At 49.1% G+C, this 17,017-nt stretch overlaps 1 protein-coding gene across 1 annotated transcript in view; it reads right to left on the reverse strand.

Moving 5' to 3' along the window:
* The window catches only part of TRABD2A (TraB domain containing 2A), a 52,603-nt gene extending 35,971 nt beyond the window's left edge, over positions 1 to 16,632 (reverse strand). Inside the window, exons 1-2 of the mRNA XM_024743691.1 lie at positions 15,606 to 16,632; positions 14,304 to 15,052 (exon numbers count right to left, since the gene is read on the reverse strand). The gene's annotated coding sequence lies outside the window, so the exon portion shown is untranslated. The remainder of the gene's footprint in view (positions 1 to 14,303; positions 15,053 to 15,605) is intronic.
* Positions 16,633 to 17,017: the final 385 nt, after the last annotated feature.

Raw genomic sequence — 17,017 nt, forward strand, 5'->3', positions numbered from 1 at the left:
TGAAAAAAAAAAAAAAAAAAAAAAAAAAAAAAAAGATCCTTGCTCTCTAGGAGTTTCCATGCTAGTTTGGGAGCTGAAATAAACAAACGCGTGGAAAGTTAGACACCAATCTAAGAATTAAATAAACATAAAGAGCCACTACAAGGCAGCAAAAGAACAACTGCCCAGTGGGGATATGGCAACAGATGCTCTTAACTGAGGGGAAAAAGGAGTCTTTGGCAACCTGAGGTAACTCCCAGAGGCAATACAAGGACAGGGACCAGAATGGTGACCAAGAATAGAGACCAATGGTTCTCAAACTTGAGTGTGCATGGAATCACCTGGAAGGACTGGTTAGACCACACATTGCCAAGTCCCACCCCACAGTTTCTAATTCAGGAAGTCTGGAGTGTGGCCCAAAATTGTGCATTCCTAACAATTCCAAGGTGATGCTGATGTGGCCGGTCCAGCACACGCTTTGAGAACATTCTGCCTCAGAAGTAGGAAATGGGTGCTCTAATGACCGATCCAGCTCACAGCTAAATCTTATTAGTACTACACAATGGGTTCACTTTTTTTTTAGGTACTTACCAACATTTAAAAACCAGGGCATTTCCCAGAAAAACCCAGACTTCTGACTTCTCTTTTAAGAAAAAATAGAAAAGTCTGGAAATTGGATGAAGGTGGTCAAAAAGAACAAACTTCCAGTTATAAGATAAATAAGTACTTAGAGATGTAACAGGCAACATGATGACTGCAGTGAACATTTCTGTGTGCTAGCGATGAAAGTTTGTAAGAGAGTCGATCCTAAGAATTCTCATCACAAGGGAAAAAACCATTTTTTTTCTTTGTCCTTTTTTTTTGTTATCTATAGGAGATGATGGATGTTAACTAAACTTCTCGTGGTAATCATTTCACAATCTATCATTATACTATACCTTAAACTTACATGGTGGTATATGTCAGTTATATCTCACTAAAACGGGAAAAAAGAATAAATGATATAATATACTTCCAAATTATGAATTTAAAAAATGGGAAGGTCTGGCCACACTGGGTGCACATTTCTACGTGGCCAGCAATCGACTAGGACCAAGCAGCCACTGTCCTCTTCACTTGGCATATTCACCCCACAAATGCCACAATTCATGTCACTCCCCACTCCCAACACAGGCCAGTTTCACGCATGCCTGTTGCCTACCCAGCCCCTGCGATCCATGATCTACATAAGCACCTTTAATAACCCTATGGGATTCAACAACCTGGAGAGACCATAATTTAACCAGTTCCCAGTGGTTGGGCCCGTAGTTTGCATCAATCACACTGCAATTAATAACAACCAGCATACATCTGTGTCACTTGTTCAATCATTTCATGGGATAAATTCATAGAAGTTGGATTGCTGGGTCAATTTGACACACAGTACCCCCGCAAAAAGGTTAAAGATACCATTTAAAATCAATTATAACACAAAATGAGAACAATCAGCTAGCTAGATGACACGCTTTTTTTCTTCCCCCCCTTACCCTGCACCATGCAGCATGTGGGATCTTAGTTCCCCTAGCAGGGATCAAACCCGCACCCCCTGTATTGGAAGCACAGAGTCTTAACCACTGGACTGCCAGGGAAGTTCCTAGATGACACTCTTTTCTAGTCGGTCATTTTAAATTAACCAGTGGCAGTTCTTACGTCTCCTTCCATTTTGGCTCCACCCTAAGCCCTCTAATACCATAAATATTAACATCCAGTTAAACTTGCCTTTGTTTTTTTTTGTTTTTTGTTTTTTGGTACGCGGGGGCCTCTCACTGCTGTGGCCTCTCCCGTTGCGGAGCACAGGCTCCAGACGCGCAGGCTCAGCGGCCACGGTCCACGGGCCCAGCCGCTCCACGGCACATGGGATCCTCCCGGACCGGACCACGAACCCGCGTCCCCTGCATCAGCAGGCGGACTCCCAACCACTGCACCACCAGGGAAGCACTAAACTTGCCATTTTATTCCATAACTTCTGCCACCTAAAGTTCTGTGACAACATCCTTTAGTGACAGCCTCAAAAACCACTTTGCTACAAGAGAATCAGCCACACTGCAAGTGCCGACAGTGGACTCAGTGCTGCTGGAACCCCCTCACCTCTCCCCATGGCACACACAGGTTTTCACCGTGAGGTGGATACCTACAATGAGACACCTTTGAAACGATGCCAAAATCTGCCCCCCACCACCCAAACTCTGCAACTTTACCCTGGGTCCTTATTATGGGCTGAATCGTGTCCCCCCAAAATTCATGCTGAAGCCCTAACCCCCAGTACCTCAGAATGTGACTGTATTTGGAGAAGGGTCTTTAAAGAGGTAAGTTAAAATGAGGTCACTAGGGTGGGCTCTAATTCAATATGACTGGTGTCCTTATAAGAACAAGAAATTAGATGCACCCCAATGTTCATTGCAGCACTGTTTACAATAGTCAAGACATGGAAGCAACCTAAATGGCCATCAACAGATGAATGGATAAAGAAGATGTGGTACATATATGCAATGGAATATTACTCAGCCATTAAAAACAATGAAATGATGCCATTTGCAGCAACATGGGTGGACCTAGAGATTATCATACTAAGTGAAGGAAGTCAGACAGAGAAAGACAAATATCACATAATATTGCTTATATGTGGAATCTAAATAAAATGATACAAATGAACTTATTGACAAAACAGGAACAGACTCACAGACTTAGTGAACAAACTTATGGTTACCGGGGGGAAGGGTGGCGGGGGAGGGATAGATTGGGAGTTTGGGATTGACAGTACACACTGCTGTATTTAAAAGAGGTAACCAACAAGGATTTACCGTATAGCATAGGGAACTCTACTCAATACTCTGTAATAACCTAAATGGGAGAAGAGTTTGAAAAAGAATAGATACATGTATACGTATAACTGAATCACTTTGCCGTACACCTGAAACAAACACAGCATTGTTAATCAACTATGCTCCAATATAAAATAAAAATTTTAAAGAACGAACAAGAAATTAGGACACAGACACACACAGAGGGAAGCCCACGTGAAGACACAGGGAGAAGACGTCCACCTACAAGCCAAGGAGAGAGGCCCTCAGAAGAAACCAACCCTGCTGACGCCTTGATCCCAGACTTTCAGCAGTCTCTAGAATTGTGAGCAAATTAATTTCCGTTGCTTAAGTCACCCAGTCTGTGGCACTTTGTAATGCCAGCCCCAGCAAACTAATACAGCCCCTTATGTCCACTGAAGGTATTTAACAGCGATTCTCACTTCACGTCCTAGGGAACAGACCAGAAAAGCAAGACGAAAACTCCAGTCTTGCGCTATCACACAAGACTGACCCTTTACTGCTCCTCGCCTCTTCTGCATAGTCCTTCTCTCTCTCATTGCCCACTGTTTGTCTTTTCTCTCTTCCAGGCACTGGCACCTAGATTCTGAACTGTCACACCCCAGAGCGGAGCAGGGAAAGGGGGAGGGGGAGGGCTGGGGGGAAGTAGAGAAGGTGAGAGGTGGGAAGGGGAGGGCCAGAATCGGAGCCCGAAAGGAGGGGCTGACAAGGGGGGGTGGGGGCAGAGAGGCACAGCCAAGTATCAGGACCCTGAGCTTGGGTTCAGTCACAAATTGTCTCAGATGTCTACAAACACTTTCTCTCTGCCCAGCGTTAGGTATGCGGGGCCATCCAGAGGGGTTTTTCACGCTACAGCATCTCAACATCACTTCTGGACCTGAGGGGAAGTCAAAGATATCAGCAGTCCTGTTGGACAGCAGCCAGTCTATGACCATAACGAATGCGGACAAGGCTGCCCAGTCACAGACAGCACAGGGCATCCCCAGAGCTGGCCTCTCCCTGAGAAGTCAGTCAGCAGTGCCCTCACTGCTGTTATTCTGCACAGTGATAAGCAACCTCACCTACCCAGACTCCCCTGGAGAGCAGAGGCTGGTAGGAGCCCAGTTCTCTTGTAGGGGGAGTCAGGGAAGGCAGGAATGGGGTAACTCCACATTTCGTGATTCCAGGCCCCTGCTGAAGCTGACGCCGGAGCCCTGCTCGCTGCCCTTTAAGCTCTGAGTGGCTGTGAATAAAAAGGGAAAGGCCTCGGGCTTCCCTGGTGGCGCAGTGGTTGAGAGTCCGCCTGCCGATGCAGGGGACGCGGGTTCGTGCCCCAGTCCGGGAGGATCCCATATGCCGCGGAGCGGCTGGGCCCATGAGTGGGGAGGGAGGGTGTCACAGAAGCATCAGGAGGGAGAGAGGAAAACAGAGATGCCATAATGTCCATGGTGTGACATGATACATCCACCTCCAGGGTCCAGGACAGGCCCCCTGCTCCATCCCTAGGCCACAGAGCACCTCCACCTGCAGAGGCCTCACCTGGCTCCTTGCAGCGTCCCGGGTAACAGCTGCCCCAGTCGCACCCGGATACTTCCTCTTCTCTTCCCCCTTTCCACCAAGCCAGGCAGACTCTGCCTCACCTAATCCTGCTGGGCAGGTGGATTCTTTGGAGGAGGGACAGACAGCCCTCCTCCCCCTCCTAAAGAGACACGCTGGGTGTTATTCCTAAAGTCTAGCGTGTCGTGGAGCTGATCCACCAAGAGCTGGCTGCCGGGGTTTCAAAGGAGCTCGCAGGGACAATGGGGCCAAAATGTGGCTGCAGCATCCCTTGAAGTGCTTCTCTTATGACCCCAAAGGCAGCCAAGCAGGGTCAGATCCAGCTGAGGTCAGAACCCCAGCAGCACATGTGGGATCCATGCATGTATACAAAAAGACCTATCTTTTTTAAGTTTGCTTTAGACTTTAGAGGGGCCGCCCAGAGCCAGGGGAAGGCAGGATCAATAACTGCTTTGTCTTTGAATCCCAAAAATGAGAAACAGCGTGCCCAGCCCATGCTGAGTGCTTAAGAAATGTGTCCAAATAAAGACTAGCAGTAAAAGGAAAGATGACTCCCGAGCAGGCCTGTGCGCAGGTGGAAACACAGAGCTGAGTCTGAGGCGTCTGGACATCACAGCCAGCCATAGGGACACAGTTCATTCAAGTTTCCGTTTCTGGTCAAAATATAAGAAATTAAGGGGATGGCCAAGGTGAAGACATGCTGTGGAAGACCCTGCTGGGGGAGCTAGTGGCCCAGCCCATACCTCCAATTTCTGAAGACTGTGCCCACCTACAGCGCCTGGGTTGATGCTCTAGGTGAAAGCAGGGACAGGTTAATTCAAGGACGAGATGTCACAGCTCCTGGGGCATTTACAGTAACTGCAGCACTTCGCCCGCTCTGTATAAGCACACAAAAATATTATATGGCAATGTTGGGAAAGAATGTTAAAAAGCAAAAGAATGCAGTATAAGCAAAAAGATTGGATTTAATGTGAATTTTAAGATGTCGGTCTATATCTACACAGCCGTCAGAAACGTTGTAATCCACTTTAGTAAGTAATCAGCACACACTCATGTTGTATCCCGGTTTAGCCAAGGTATCCACAAGTTCACTGGCTTCCCGTTGCTCTTTCCAAGCTCTGCCCACTGAAATCAGACTTTCACACGTCCTACCTGGCTGACACATTAGCCAACAACCACTAGTGAGCACCTCCCACGTGCCAGACACCACGTCAGGAGCTGGGGTACAAGGACCAAGAGGGGCTTCCCCGGGTGGCGCAGTGGTTGGGAGTCCACCTGCCGATGCAGGGGACGCGGGTTCGTGCCCCGGTCCGGGAGGATCCCACATGATGCGGAGCAGCTGGGCCTGTGAGCCATGGCCGCTGGGCCTGCGCGCGTCCGGAGCCTGTGCTCCGCAGCGGGAGAGGCCACAGCGGTGAAAGGCCCGCGTACCGCAAAAAAAAAAAAACAAAAAACAAGGACCAAGAGACCATAACCCAGCTTTGGAGGAGCCTGCACCTTTGGGAGAGGCAGTCTTCAGGTGTCCTGCAGAGGCTGCCACGGGGACACTGAGAGGACAGCAGAGGGTCATCTCTGGACTTAGGACCTTCACAGAGGACATAAGCCAAATCAGCCGTCGGCCAGAGGGACAGCATGGGGAGGGTTCCCAGCAGAGGGGACAGTGGGTGCCTACACTGAGCTCACATGCCTCCTTCACTAGGCTAGGAAGGATGTTCTTTTTTCTTTTTTCTTTTTTTTTTTTTTGGCTTCCCCAACCAGGGATCGAACCCAGGCCCTCGGCAGGGAAAGCGCAGAGTCCTAACCACTGGAACGTCAGAGAAATCTCGGAAGGATGTTCTTGTTCACAAGCAAAGCTGCCCATATTTTAGGAAGCAGTTCCCTTTCAGGGATTTCAGGTATTTTTTTCCAGGTATTTATTTTATGTTTATGTTTTTGTTTTTGTTTTTGTTTTTTTGCGGTACGCGGGCCTCTCACTGTTGTGGCCTCTCCAGTTGCGGAGCACAGGCTTCGGACGCGCAGGCTCAGCGGCCATGGCTCATGGGCCCAGCCGCTCCGCGGCATGTGGGATCTTCCCGGACTGGGGCACGAACCCGTGTCCCCTGCCTCGGCAGGCGGACTCTCAACCACTGCGCCACCAGGGAAGCCCCAAGTATTTATTTTAAACCAAACCTATCAAGGAAAGGTAAAATGTCAAGATCGCCATCTTTTTTAATTAAAGTATAATTGATTTACAATGTTGTGTTAGTTTTAGGCATACAGCGAAGTGATTTAGTTACACATACATATCTATATATTCTTCTTTAGATTCTTTTCCATTATAGATTATTACAAGATATTGGATATAATTCCCTGTGCTATACAGTAGGTCCTTGTTGTTTATTTTATATACAGTAATGCATATCTGCTTATCCCAATATCCCAATTTATCCCCTCCCTCCTTCCCCCTTTGGGAACTGTAAGTTTGTTTTCTATGTCTGTGAGTCTGTTTCTGTTTTGTAAATAATTTCATTTGTATCAAGATCTCCATCTTCAAGCACATTCCATCTCAATTATGGAAAATATGGTCAGTCTCAAAGATATGATTTCTTGCTTTTATTGGAATTTATGACTAGGGAGCAGCAGGAACTCCCTCAGCAAATCAGACTGTAAATCTGGGCAGGTGGCAGCACTCAGAGGCAGAACTAGATTAGAAAACGGGAGACCAGGGGGCCAGGCCAGCCCTGCACAGTCTCACTGAGACCCCAGGCCATCCACCAGGGTCATTCCAACAGGAAACTGTCCCCCGCGGCTTCTGCTCGCTGACCCACCCTCACTTTTGCCGTGGCCTCTGGGAACAGAGACTTTCCAGCCTCACAGGGTTGTTCTTAAAATCCAACACACTGATGGGAGAAGATGCAGAGAGCCCTGCAAAGTACAAAACAAGGTACCGTGCGGTATTCCTGCAGTCAGCCTCCCCTGGGCCGGGCAGGTCCACCTCCTTCTCAAAGGATCTGACCCTCCTTCCTCAGGAAGCTTTCTTAGGCTGGCCAGCACCTCCCAACTTCCCACTCCTCCGACCTTCACCAACAATAGCCAAGGACAGAGAGATGGGGTATCCTTCTAGGAATTCACCCTGACTCGCCAGCCAGACCACATTCTCCTGGGGGCAGAGGCTGCCTCCCCCACTCCACCCTGCCCTGGACCTTTCCAGTGTTCTACCCTAGAACCAGTTGTTTCTTCTATTAAGTGACTGACCCACCTAAAGAGAACTTGCTCCAAAGAAGAAAGATCCCTGTCTTCCCCAACACCCCAAAACTGTGACTCAGGAAAAGGACTTTTTCATAAGACCTGCAAGTATGTCCCCTGGACGAAACCACTGTTTAAGGCTTCACTTTGTGGGGAAAAAAAAGGGGGTTGCTTTTCAGCCAAAAGAGTGAGTTATTAGGGTCCTGGGGTAAAGACGACAGGAGCCAGTAGTGACACCTACTGCTGGACCGTACAGTAGAAGAGTGACAGCTGACAGGGCAAATATGAAATATGTTAGTGCCATCTATTAGCAAGAGTAAACAATAACAAAGGAATGATTCTTTGCTGACAGCAAGAGCACTGTTGTGTTTGCACAGGACTTTTACATCCAACTAACTTCCTTTTAAGATACTGGAAGTCCGGAGATGAGTCCTTGCACGTGGAAAGCAGAGGGCAACCCCAGACCTGTTGCCTGCATTCATATTAGCTCTCAGATCCCAAGACTCACACCGCAAACCCAAGTATGACTGGGTCCCAAGGACAGACCCCAATGCCAAGGGGACTGGGGCTGTCTCAAATTTCCACCCCACCCCACCCTGACATCCAGTCCCTGGCTGGGGAAGCAGGCAGGAGAATCCTGTGGTCAGACAGCTGTTCCAGTCAGCTCCTCAGAGGAAGCCAGACAGTGCACCATGTCTGGATGCCTGGTGGTGCATGACCATGGAAATGGGATTTAGAAAGATCACTTCTCTAAGGGACCTGAAATCTTTTATGGGAACCCACCTATGCAGAAAGGGAGGGAGTGAGGTGAGACCCATGGCTGAGCTCATGTGCTTTCTTCACAGAGGGGGTGGCAATGCTGCCAGAGGTATCAAGCAGGCACGAACTCTGGATGAAAAAAATCAGGAGTCATACATAACCTGACTGCATCCTGAAGGCTAAGGGTGGTGTCTACACTGAGATGGCAAGATCAAAATATAAGACTGATGAGGGTGGAGCTGGCTGAAGCAGGGGCCCTACTCTCTTCAGCCTGCTCTTCTCCACCTGTCCCCCTGTCACCTTCACAAAAACACCATGGGACCACTCAGAGGAGAGCAGAGGCAGGGAAACACGTGGGCTGGGGTGACATAACAGCAGGGGGAGGTCAGGGGCCAACAAGCCCACAACTCTCCACAAAGGACATTGGCTAAGCAGCCTCAGCAGTGCTGGCCACAGGGGAACAGGCCTGGTGCCCCAGAAGGGACTTTTCCAAAGAAACTAGAAATCCTGATATTAAATAAAATCTTCCAGTTGGGAAATGAGACCTCAGTTTTCTCAAAACACCATGCGCACCAGATGGAGCTTACCTCATCAGCCTCCAGCCTGTGACCTTGTTTTTTAAAGTATTCAAATTATAGTTTTGCTCACACACCCAGCTTTTCAAGAATGCACTAATTATGCTCAATTCTGCTTCTATCTCAGCCACCCCACTGAGGTTTGTTTGGTTTTTTTTTTTGCCGTGCTACATGGCTTGCGGGATCTTAGTTCCCCAGCCAGGGATGGAACTCAGGTGGTGAAAGTCAGATAATAACCCCTATCATAAGTAATGGTAATAAACAAGTTAGACAAGTAAAAGTTAAATGACTGAACAAATGAGTGAAAAAACACATTTTTAAAATAATTTTTAAAAACTGATCCTTTTTGACCCACTTCCTAGAGAAATGGAAATAAAAACAAAAATAAACAAATGGGACCTAATGAAACTTCAAAGCTTTTGCACAGCAAAGGAAACCATAAACAAAACCAAAAGACAACCCTCAGAATGGGAGAAAATATTTTCAAATGAAGCAACTGACAAAGGATTAATCTCCAAAATTTATAAGCAGCTCATGCAGCTCAATAACAAAAAAACAAACAACCCAATCCAAAAATGGAGAGATAAATGGTGTACAGGGTCTCCAGCCAGTCCTCAGGCATCCTCTTAGGAAGTAATGAGAGTCCCCAGGGTTATTTAAATACTACTTCAAAAAGCCACATGGAAACTGTAGTCTACAGAAAAATGGTTGCCAAAGGCTAATTAAGCAATCAAATGTCTCACTGTTGGTTAAAATTAGATCAAGCTGGTAGAAAAACACTGGTTAGACAGTAACCAAAAGCTGAGGTTGACAGTTATGGCTTTGGTTAATTTTAAATGGGTAACAGAATAATTACCTTTAAATGCAACTGGTTTGCTAGAGCTGGGCTTCCAAGCATAGGTTTAGTTTGTTTTATTTGTTGATTTTAGTGGGAAGAGTTGGTGATCAAAGGGGTCCTGGATGATGATATGATTGGAGACCACTGACCTATACATCTGGTTACACAAGTTCCACACAGTCTACCAAAGGACTTCTACACAGTTTCCAACTGGAGACATGGCAAATAGTTGAAATATTATTATTAAACACATGGGCACCTGATTCATTGTCATCTATTAGGAGACCACGATAGTAAACAAATATATTCCAAGAAAAACCACACCCATACTGCAGGATCATAGCGTGGGGTTGGTGGGGAGTGGTGAGGGGGTGTTTCATTTTGGTTTGGTTTTGGTTTGTTTTCACCCAACACACTTAATGTCCCTAATGTCCCATCCTACCTCAAAACGCCTACACTTCTCTTCAGGAACAAAGTCTGTTCAATTACATGTATCCATTCTTAGTTTCTTATTTATTTTATTGTTGTCTTTTCAACCAGTATGAGTCTAGAAATAGGGTTATTGTGTGATCTTTTCACTGAAAACTGCTCAGCTTTATTTTATATATAATATTTTTCTAAGAACATTTCTTGGTTGATGATTTTTTTTTTAATATTTATTTATTTGGCTGCACCAGGTCTTAGTTGCAGCTCGCAGGCTCCTTAGTTTCGGCTCGATGGCTCCTTAGTTGTGGCATGCGAACTCTTAGTTGTGGCACACATGTGGGATCTAGTTCCCTGACCAGGGATTGAACCCGGGCTCCCTGCATTGAGAGCGTGGAGTCTTAACCACTGCGCCACCAGGGAAGTGTCTGCTCAGGTTTTTTAAAAAACAGTACTCATGTTCTGGCATCTAGCCATGCACTGACAGTAATGGTGCTGAAAGCAGCTGGCTGATACTGACTGTTCGCTGTGTGCCAGGTGCCATCCAAGCGTTGCACACGGATGGTTCTGCTGCATTTGTTCAACACTGATTTCTTTCCCAGCTATCAATGCTGTGCCCCCCAGGCACCAGGCACAGCTCTAGGCATGAGGCACTAGGAATACAGCAGTGAATGAAGTATGGGTCTCTGCCTCCGGTATGTTAATGGTAACTGCTGAGGAGAACACAGAAGCAGAAGGGGAACAGGAAGTACTAGTGGAGGAGGGATGTTGTCTTAAATAGGGTGACCAGGAAAGTCCCTGAATGTCCAGTAGGTCATTTAAGCCTTGCCGTGAAGGAGGTAAGAGGTCAAAGTACAGGACTATCTGGGAGCAATCCCTCCAAGAGGAGGCAACAGCAAGTGCAAAGACCCTGGGGCAGAAAGGCCCTCAATGTGTTGGAGGAGCAGGAAAGAGGCCAGCATGACTGCAGCTGGACAGCTCCAGAGGCAGGCAGGAGGCAAAGGTCAGAGAGGCCAACAAGGCCTGGCCGCACAGGGCCCCCGAGCTCCTGGAAGGGTGGAGGCTTTTATGCTGAGTAGGGTGGAAGTTGGTGCAGGTTTTTAATGAGAGAAGCTAAATGAGCTGAGTTAATGTGTTGACAGGATCACTCTGGCAGCTGTGATGAACAGACTACTGAGAGATGAGGGCAGATGAAAGAAGGTCAGTTAGGAAGTTACTGAAATGACCCAAGTGAGAGAACAGAGCAGGACTGACAGACTTGATGAGAAGTGATCAGAGATGGGATTCTGGCTGTACTCTGGAAACAAGAGCCAACAGGATTTGCTGATGAATTGGTTAATTAAAAGGATGAAGTTACCATCAACCCAGATGGAGAAGACGGGGTGGAACAGGATTCGAGGGAAGGTCAGAAGTTTGGTGCTGGTCCCGCTGAGTTGAAATGTCAAGCAGACATCCAAGTGGGGAGGTCAAGTGGATAGGTGGATGCATGAGTCTGGAGTCTGGGAGAGATCCGGGTCCCCGATGAAAAAGAGGGTGTGGTCATCATTTCGATGTTATTTAAAGCCATAGGACTAGAAGAGATCTCCAAGGGACTAAGTGCAAACAGGAGAGAATGGGTCTAGAAATGGTCCAACCTTGTGAAGTCAAGGGAAAGAAGAGAAGCCAGAAGAAGAGAAGTGGCCAGCGAGGTAGCAGGGAAAATCAGAAGAGCAGGAAGCCCACTGAAGAAAGAGCTTCGGGGAGGAGACAGTAAGCCAGTGGGTTAGGTGTGGTTGATGGACTAAATAAGACGAGGATTTGGACAACTGACCTCTGGATAGAGCGACACGGAGGTCGCTGGCGACCCAGACAAGAACGGTTTTCGTGGCATGGTGGGGGTGAACGCCTGCCCAGTGCCCACATAGGAGAGATGGGGAAGAGAGGAAGAGGGAGAATACACACCTAAGTAAGACACTGGCTGTTTCCAGACAGAGACATCGAGGCCTTGAGAGGTTTATTATGCTACAGAAGGTCTCATAGCTGCTAAGCAGTGGATCCAGGATTTGAAGCCAGAGCCCCAGGTTTTAAACACCATATCAGGCGGCCTTAGCATGCAGCAGACATCCCCCGCGATTCAGACTTACATCTTTTTCAGTTCGCACTCTGCTAGGTGCACCATCGCTCGGGAGGACCACCTGACTCCACATCTAGAGAGGCTCTGTCCAGCTCCCCATTTGGGGCCTCAATGACCTACCCAGATGGACCCACACTGACATCTTTCACTCCTCAGGGGGCCATCCTTTCCCATTCTCTCTTTAAGGGATAACACAGCTTGGGGGGTGGGGGGCTTTTCCACTTTTTTTTTCTTTTTAAGCCAGGGGTTTTCAAGTGGTTTTAAAGAAATGATCCTTATCCTATGGAGCTTCTTCAATACATGGCGTTCTGTTCTGACCCAGGAGGGCATCCTGTCTCCCACTCTAGCTACTGACACCTCTCTACCAGGCCCTTCTGAAAGGTGAGTCTTCAGGGCTTCTGATCAGGGAGCTCCTACCTTGCCTTTGCCCACAGGTGAGCCCCTAGGCTGCTGCACTGATCTTAGGGGTGCAGCTGCCCCTGCCTCACACCGACACCCTCAGGGGAAGGACTATTTGTCTCCATAAAAGAAAAACAAAATGGCTCTACCACCCCCCTTTCACTGTAATTGTGGCCCCTACATACTACTAGAGGGAGCCATGTATCTTAACATTCTGATGATTTCAAAGGAAAAAATATATATATTAACACCATAACAGGTTTCTTTTAAAAGAAGAAGACATGTCCATGGATGACAGAGACACACGAAGTTCTGCGGACTGAATCACCTTACCGGAGATTTTAACACACACGTGTAATCCATACAACAAAATAAAGTAGCACAATGACAGCTTGTGTAATGTGGGCTAAATCCCTAAGCCACGGGCCCCCTCAACTCTTCCCATCCAGCTCCTGGACCTGAGATAACTGCTCTTTTCCAAGAGGACCCTTCAGCAGACCAGCTGGAATGATATTAAAGTAAGTTGGCTTTAGTTTGCCCTTTTCATTTGACAAATATTTATTTAGCATCTACTATGGCCAGGCACTCTTGTATGCACTGGGGATGCAGCAGCAAACAAAAACTCCTATGCTTACAGAGATTGGAGGGGGGGCAATAAACAAACATTTTTATCAGATGGTGGTTAAGTGCTACACAGGAAAATAAAGTTGGAAAAGCAGATAGGAGGGCAGGGTGGCCGGGGAATGGGGGCATGACATAATCTTTAATAGGTAATCGGGAAGAGTCTCATTGAGAGAATTTGAGCAAAGCCCAGATGGAAGTATGGGAGCAAGCATGTGGATATCTGGGTGAAGAAACAGCAAATGTGAAACAACGCTAGCAGGAATGGTAAGAACGCTCCAGAGTTGTGTTTGAGTGTTGATAAGGAACAGACTCAACCTGTGTGTTGCTCCGGGTAAAGCCTGCCTTGTCTGTGGCGGACTTTGGCTCAGAAAACCTCTCTAATGATGAACGAAAGTTGAAAACCAAGCCAGCTATCAAGCCACAGTCCTTCCAGAAAGCTACAGGAAGCTGCCACACCGGATGGGAGGCTGGATTCCAGAGCCTCACTCTACAATCTCAACACCCCAACCCCCTGGGGGACCCACCCACGGTACCCTCTACAGGCTGCAGGTCAAGCAGACAGCCCTGCCACTGACTGACCTTCTGACCTCCACACAAGACAAGGCAGTTTGCCCACAGAATAGAACATTGATTCTCAAAGTGTGGTCCAGGGACTTGTGAATGTCCCCAAGTCCCTTTCATGCAGTCTGTAAGATCAGAGCCATTTTCATAATAGTACAAAGATATTTTCCTCTTTCATTCTCTCACAAGTGTACAAACAGAATTTTCTTGGGGCTACAAGTCTCTAGATAACATCACCCTCCAACAGTCAATGGCATGTGTGCTTGTGTATTCTTGCATTTTATTAATATTTCCGTTAACCCACACAAGTGTTTTACTATGAGACCAAAAAGTATGAGAACTGACAGAACAAAAGACCCACGAAGACAGACTCAACAGAAGGGAGAAACAGAGACCTTATCAAGACTCACTCGATAATATTATTACGAGTTGGTAATAGATTCGCAAAAGTGCAAGGCACTCTGCTTTCATATGAAAGGATGGACTTCTGCCTTGTATAACAAGCCCGCAGCTGCCACACCGCAGCGGAGTTTGGAACGATCCCCGGCGAGGATTTCCCTCTTCGGTTTCCACGCGTCCGCAGCCCAGGGCGCCCTAGGGACACAGTGCAGCTTCCCGGGCAGCCCTGTGCGCCAGGAACGGCTCAGTGAGGCCACCTTCTCCCTTGCTGTGGTTAAGACGATGAATAAAATCACGGAGGCAAGTGGACGCGGCCCCGGATGCTGCGCAGGTGTCACCGAAGGTGGGCAGACCCCTGAACTCCGGCAACCGGCGTTCGAGGGCGCTCAGTCTACGATCACCCTCCCCAGCGCCAGGGATCCACAGAGACTGGACCCACCGATGTAAACTCGCAAAAGTCAACTTCCACGGAGCTCAGAAGAGAGGAACTTCAGACCTGCAGAAAATTCCGAGCGTAGGAAAATTGATCAGGAAATGGAAACGCTCTTCTCGAAAGAGGTTCAGCCCCGGAGACGCCAGACCTGCCGGGTTTCCGTTCGGCTTCTGCTCCTATAGGGCTGGGTGGACACGGGCAGGTCACTGGGGCTCTCTCACCTCGGCTCCCCTCACCCCAAAACGCTGATGCGAAGATCTAAGGAGGCGCCGGGTGCGTGAACGCTAGGCTGTCAGACCTGGTCTCTCCACGAACGCGCTCGGTAACCTGGAGCACAAAAGTCCCTCTCTGAGCCTCAGTTTCCCATATCAGTAAAACAAGGAGGATGGCTTCAGCTCCCCCCACATTCCTCCTAACTCAGGCACTGAATAGACGAAGATTAAATCAAGCAGCTGCTGGGGGCTATTACCATTTAGAAACGAGCAGAAATGAAACGCTAGGGACGAGCAGGCAGAACAAACTTAAAAGTAAATGTGCCCAAGTCCTGGGCCCACTGGGTCTTCGCGGATTCGTCCCTCAAACGCCAGCGAAGCAGGCTGGCGAGACCCGGGGTACCCGGCCCGGGACTCCCTTCGGCTGACGAATGGCGATGGCTGGGGGACAGGGTCTCGTGTGGCCGGAGTTCTGCACCCCCGCCGGAAAGGGGAACCCGGGGGCTCGGCGGGAAGCGCGAGCTAGGAGGCGCCGCCGTGCAAGGTGGGAGCCCGACCCGCTGAGTCGGCTCGGGGTCCAAGAGCACGGGGCTCAGTGCGGTTGGGAAGGTAACCACCCCCAGGAGGTGCCGGGAGGCTGCCGCGCCCGCGGCCGCTGCGCGCCTTACTTGGGCCTTGAGCTTGCAGTTGGCGGAGGCGGGCGCGCCGCGCGGAGGGGCTGCGCTCGCGGATAGGAGGCAGAGGGTCGGCAGCAGGAACCAGCTCCAGGGACTCATCCTCCTCTCGGTGGCTCCGAGGCCTGGGGCGCAGAGGGAAGGAGGGACCCAACAGTGGCCTCCCGGCTCGGCTAGCCCGCGGCCGCGGGGCTGCGTACTTGCCCGGCACCCGCCATGGCGCGCCGGCCTCGAGGAGCCGGGGACGCTCGCCCATTTCCCCGCGCCTCTCGCCGGCTCCCTCCGCGGTTAGCGCGACCGCCTCCGGGAGGGGCTCACCCCCAAGCCCGGAGGCGGCGGCCAAGTGAGGCTGAACCCCGACCGCGCCCAACCTCTCTGCCGCCCGTCTGCCCTGAGCAGAGGCAGCCGCGGGATCTGCGGCCCCAGTTCTCCCGCCCAAACCCTGCCCCGGCCGCCGGCCATCCCGTGAACCAGAAGGGAAAAGTGAGGCTCCAGGACTGTCTTCTAAATTCAACCGAAAATCGTACTAGCTCCTGCCCTTACGTCTGCGTTCACGCTGCCAATTCTGAGGGTGGCTCTTGATGGAAAGAAATTGACCAAAGAAATAAATGAAAGGCTATTTTTAAAGGCAAGTTCATGTAAACAAAGGCAATAGCAGGGAAGTTTTGTCTGTAAAAGAGGAGACTAGTCAGTGTGTGCATTCAGTTAAAACCCGGAACCACGAAAACCGGCAGTCCATTAAGTGCCCCCTTAAGGGATTTGGGAGAGTAATAGGAAGGATTAACAGCGAACTCGAAGGATTACTGCAAAGATTAAATGAGGACATTTAGGACGGACATAATAGGTCTGCAAAAAGTGGTCGCTCTCTTTCCGCTCTAAACTCCCCAAGGGTTTTTTTCCAGCAGTGACCCTTCAGGAAGAAAAAGTTATAAAAGCAACTGGTTGTGCTCGGCCTCTCCCACCTCCCACCCAAGGCCTGGGTGCACTCCACCACCTTCCTGTACAGCCCAGACTCCTGCCCGATTAACTTCTGAGTGGTGTTTAACGGAGCATTCGTAGGCAGGGTTTCTTAATTGTTTCAAGTCCCCGTCCATTTTGGGAATCTGATGTAAACTTTGGAGAATCTCGGGGGCGGGGTGGGGGGGGGCGGCGATTTGCTCACAGTGGGAGGAGGAGTTTTCTGAGCCTCTGGTGCCCATCAGCAGTACTTCCAGTTAAGAGCCCCAGGTTTTTAAAAGGCAAGTTTTTCAAGCTTTCATTCAGGTTTTCCAGATTTGTGTGTGTGTGTGAGAGACAGAGAGAGGGAGGGAGGGAGGGAGGGAGAGACAGAAGGAGGGAGAGGGGGAGAGAGGGAGAGGGGGATTGAGAGAGAGATCTCAAACTTTTCCCTATTCTAAATTCGAGTG

The sequence above is a fragment of the Neophocaena asiaeorientalis genome, unplaced genomic scaffold (assembly GCF_003031525.2).
Source record: "Neophocaena asiaeorientalis asiaeorientalis breed wild unplaced genomic scaffold, Neophocaena_asiaeorientalis_V1.1 scaffold114, whole genome shotgun sequence".
Lineage (NCBI taxonomy): Eukaryota > Metazoa > Chordata > Mammalia > Artiodactyla > Phocoenidae > Neophocaena > Neophocaena asiaeorientalis.